Here is a 5,363-nt window from a genome sequence, read left to right on the forward strand (position 1 = left end):
ATTGTCCACGTAGTTAATGGATGGCCCCAAAGACAATATGTAGAAATCAAAAACACATCTATCCATCCTATTGTGACTTCATATACCGGCATAATATACATGCAAGGTGTGACAGATGGTAGCTCTCAAAGAGCATCCAGAAAACATTAATTACACCTTCAATGTTCACGTCCTCTGCTTGAGGATAACAGCAGTACTCCCTACTACACCATCCACCTAATTTTGTGCCTCTACAGAATCATCGCAAGAGATTTCAGACAACGGATTCACGCGAGAAAAATTATTTAAGAAACACATAATAATACATGTTTCGTAAAAATGTTTAATAATTTGATCAAAATCTTGAAAGGTTTCTTAATTATTCCTTTGATTTTATATGAATAATTGGAAAAGTATTTAAATCCAAGTTTTTTGCATTAGGTATTTTTATAAATTATTTCATTTATTTGCAGAAGTTTCAATAATCCAAAAATATATATTTCTATTGAAATGCCCTAATGTACATACTATTATACGTTAAAAATAAGCCCGAAATCTTGTGATTGAAAAAATTGTCTTCAGTTTATCACTTGAAATGCTTCATTAACTCACCTAAATTCTCCCGTCCTCCGTAACCCCTCCTACGATCAGCTCAGTGGCACTGTCTGTAAAGAAAAAATTTTTTTTAACAACTGGAAACTTAATAATAAACTGAAAATTAAACTGTATGGGACCCTTTATTCCAATAGAAACCTTTTTACATGATGACACTATTAAACGCAATTTCGAAAATATGAACAGCCTATAAAAAAAAGCATTAAAATACAAGCATATTTATCACCCACTATGAAGGGGGGAGGGGGCTGAATGTCGCTTAAACCTAAAAGGCCAGATGTCTCCTCATTGGTAGGTGAACAATATAATGTTTTGTTGAAATATCCGACAGCTATGAATTGATAGAACATAGAGTAATCGGTACAATGGTTGGCTACCATGTATAAGTATTACTCAGAAATAAAAAATTAATAAATAGAGCAGGATGATTCGCACACCATTTCGCAACGTATTTGACACGCTAGGTTAGTGGAAAGTAGAGCGTTTAAATCCCAGAGTGAGTAAAATCGCTGAGGCTGATGAGCAAGGAATTTAAACAAAAAGCTCTAGAGATTAGGAGTATCCACTTGTTCAAAATGATGATTTTTTTAATAGTCACGATAGATTTAATTATAAACTTTGTAATTTTATTCAAATTTGGTAATCAAAGATACACGATAATAGTATTTCAACCTTAAAATGATGACTGTGTGTTGATAGATGAGTAGTCAATAATTTCTGAAGAGAACCTCCATGACAAAATGCATGGACATAAAAGAAGCTAGAGAAGTATGCCAGGACAGAAAAATATGGCAACAAATAGATAATAAAAAGAGTGTCAGTAGAGTGAATGACGCCTGAAACAAAAGACCTTGGATACTAATTGACCCAAGTGGGGAACCTTACATGACGACTTTATATGGATCTTCACTTGGGGTGATTGCTAGAGAGATTGATCAGCAACCTGGGTCTGAGCAGTGTTGCGGAACGAACGTGCTATTTAAATAAATATCACGAAAATTCTGGATCAACCTAAAAATTTTATATCCCTTCCTCACATTACTCCCTTCCCAGCCGAGTGAGTCACGCCTATCCCGAAAGGGAAATGGCTTAATGGTGTAATAATATGAGTACTAGTGCTAAAGATCTGTTGTGAATAAACCAAGGAGCTCTAGAGTGTGTGTGTGTGTGTGTGTGTGTGTGTGTGTGTGTGTTAGTGTGTGTGTGTGTGGGACTTTATTGATGTACTTCATTTTCTGAAATTCCCAAGAGAAACAAACAACTCGCAATACTTATACAGGAAGTTTTGATTTACATTTAAAGCGCTAAAGAAACTATCTCTAATAGTAAAACTTAAATAATATGTACAGTAGGGCGAAGTAAAATTATAAAATTAGTCGAATCGTTTTACCGTTTTACCTAAGCGAAAAATATTTGTGGGCTGGAATCCGAAAAAAGTCAAAATAAATAAATTGTGAAATCGGTTAATATTTTCTGTTCCCTTTTATGATTTAAAAATTAAAATTTTTGAAAATTCAAAAAAATTTACTTATTGCTCCGTAAATTATGGCAAATTTTTGTATCTACAGTTTTTTCTAGTGAATAATAATAAAAAATTATAAACTGAAAATTTCCTCAGCTTTAATAAAAAAAAAACATACTGTAATTTCGTCAGCAAATAGCTAGTAAAGAGTTCAGGAAAGAATTTTTTAGATTTATGGGGGGGGCATATATTTATTGCATCTATTGGCATAAAAAATCTGCTTGCTCCCTCCCCCAATAAATCTAAAAAATTCTTTCCTAAACTGTTTACTAGCTATTCGCTGAAAAACCGGGATACCATTGTCAAATTTCTCCCTATGTTTATTCCTACGAAAATATCGTTTTGCCATCATAGCACCATTATTTTTTTTGCAATTGAAAGCTTGGTCTAAGCAAGTTGTCAAACTCGCTCAAAAAACGTAAAATTTACCATTTTTAAACGCTAGAAGAAACATCACTAAAAAATGATTTTCTCGAAAAAAAAATACATTATGTTTCTTTAATTAAAGCTGAAGAAATTTCGGTTCGACATATTATACTTTTACAAAATTTTATACATAAGACACAATAAAAAGGACATGTTTTTTGGCTATTTTCGACCAATTTTAAATTTAGCAAAAAATGTTATTTTAATTTATAATTTTTTATTATTATTCACTAGCAAAAACTGTACATCAAAAAATTTTGCCATAATTTTCGAAGCAATAAGGCAGTTTTTTGGAATTTTAAAAAATTTCATTTTCAAATCAAAAAAGGAAACAGAAGATATTAACCGATTGCAAAATTTATTTATTAATTTTACTTTTTTCGGATGCCAACCCACAACTATTTTTCGCTCAGCTCAAACGATTCATCTAATTCGATCATTTTTCAACAGCCCTAATGTATATTCCTGACTTCTTATTTCTGAAATAAGACTGCTTCAATAAAGGTTTAATGCATATCGTACAGAGGTTCACTAATCCGTTACATAATTTAAGCACATCCTTTAAGGAAGTGTCCTTTATTTGAAAATTTCCTCTCCTTACACCGCCCGTCTTTGTTGGCAAAGTGGACATATTGCGGTTAGTTCAAGCTCGTGACAATCACTAGCTTTTATTTACAACCGTAATGCAACACCATTAGCAGTTTTCCCACAAAGGGGTCAATTAACGCAATACTGACCACGAAGGGACGAGGACGAACCGTAAATTACGGAAAGTGCTGGACATTGATCGGTCGCCATTAAAAACGTAAACGTGATATACTCCACTAATTTCGAATCCCGTTCACGCATACTGCGTCGCTGTCAGAATTCTTTGGATTCCTCCGAGGAAGTGGGCAGTTTCGGACAGAAAGAGAAGAGTCAAGCATGAGGATAGAAGAAAAGAAGGAATAAATCCTACACTATGCATGCCTCTTACACTCTTTCAGCTTCTCTCGATAACTCTAGATTCTAGAAAACCATACAACTAATATTTTCATTCTTCAGGATTTCAGGATTCACCAACCGCTAATGGAACACAGGTGCAATTTGGGATCGCCAACTGCTTATCCCATAATTTACCTCACTCACCCCACGGTCATAGACACGTGGCCATAGGTGTGATTCACCACGGTCCCTCTGGGAGCAACTAACATTTATGATAATGAAAATTTTCTGGTACGAATTTGCACCAGTGTAACATTTCAGGATTAAATTTAGTACGAATATCGATAAGATCATCGATATGTTTGGGCCTGAGATCACTAAGTTCACTTTATCAACCTAAAAATTTCGGTCAATAATAATAAATTAAGTAACTAATCAAAATAGCCCCGGCAGCACAGTGGTGTCTGTGCCAATGGAAGATACCATCTCTTATATTTGGTTACATTACTACTCCATTATTTTCTAATCCAGGCAAAATGAAAGTGAAATTGAACTAATCAACGAGATGAAACTCTAAGCAAATCTTTAGTTACGGTATTCTGTACTTGGCTTTCTTTGAATTTTATAGAGGCATATTTAATTTTTATCGTAAAATACATGTGCATTCGGGGGTTTCGAAAAAAAACTCTTTTGCTTTAAGATCTAAGGAAGTTGGAAAATTGTTGCATGTCAAAACGACATTCCTGAAGTTTAATTTTGAAATAAAATATCCTGCTCTTCCGCATCGAGGATATAGTCGAAATTAAAAAAGACACATTTGTTATTATGTGTTTTTCGCAACACGTTTGTTTTAAGTGAATCGATTGCCCAGTTCCAAACAGAAATATATGTTCTTCCTGGCTAAATTTAAGTCCGATTTTACGATTCTTGATCTTATACAGAAAAACAAGGGGGTTATGTAATGCTGCGGCTCTAATGAAAGCTGGCATCCTTTATAACTATTTTAAATCAATAAATAAATTGCATAATCATACAGATAAATATTTGTAGAAGTTTTTTATTTATTTTTAAACAAATTGAATTAAATTATAGGAATACCTAACTTCTAAAAATAGTATAATATTAACGTATTATTGCAAGTATGCATTATATAATATTGCAAAGATTTGGGAAGTCCAAAGTGGGATTATGCCAGGAAGGTCATGTATGGATCAAATATTTAGCTTAAGGCAAATAACAGAAAAAAGTTTGAGAGTAGGAAAAAAAGTTTTCTGTGCATTTGTTGACCTAGAAAAAGCTTTTAACAAGGTAGATAGAAGTAAACTTTGGGAAGTCCTGAAAGAGTATGGAGTCAATGGATGGATCCTACAAGCTATAAAAACAATATATACAGGTAGCAAAGCGAGTGTAAGAGTGAATGGGAAATTGAGTGACTGTTTCGATATTATTCAAGAAGTTAGACAAGGATGCGTTATGTCTTCATGGTTATTTATATTATTTATGGACAAGTGTTTAAGAATGGCTCTTTTTGACGAAGAGGTTGTGGATCTCGAAACAGTAAGGGTACGTGGGTTAGCGTTCGCAGATGATAAGGTTGTTATGGCAAAGTCTATCGAAGACTTACAAAGAATTTTGAATAAACTAGATGCAAGCATGAAGAGCATGGGCCTCGAAATTAACGCAAATAAAACAAAAACTATGGTGTTCGAAGGAAAGAGTGAGAAAACACTATGCAATATTTTATTAAATGATGAGAGAATTGAACAAGTTGACTTATCAAGAAAAAGTTAATAGCAAATTAACGCAATTGACATGAGATTCATGCTCATAATAAGCGGGAAAACCCTAATGGACAAAGTAAGTAACGAGATAATTCTAAAAGAATGTGGTGCAGAAG

The 5,363-nt window shown here is 33.5% G+C and overlaps 1 protein-coding gene across 2 annotated transcripts in view; it reads right to left on the reverse strand.

The window, feature by feature from the left end:
- Nucleotides 1-5,363, reverse strand: part of LOC117167277 (protein expanded) — a 188,830-nt gene that overhangs the window by 143,187 nt on the left and 40,280 nt on the right. For both annotated transcript variants that reach the window (XM_033352101.1, XM_033352092.1), the window contains exon 2: nt 592-644. The gene's annotated coding sequence lies outside the window, so the exon portion shown is untranslated. The remainder of the gene's footprint in view (nt 1-591; nt 645-5,363) is intronic.

The sequence above is a fragment of the Belonocnema kinseyi genome, chromosome 1 (assembly GCF_010883055.1).
Source record: "Belonocnema kinseyi isolate 2016_QV_RU_SX_M_011 chromosome 1, B_treatae_v1, whole genome shotgun sequence".
NCBI classification, from domain to species: domain Eukaryota; kingdom Metazoa; phylum Arthropoda; class Insecta; order Hymenoptera; family Cynipidae; genus Belonocnema; species Belonocnema kinseyi.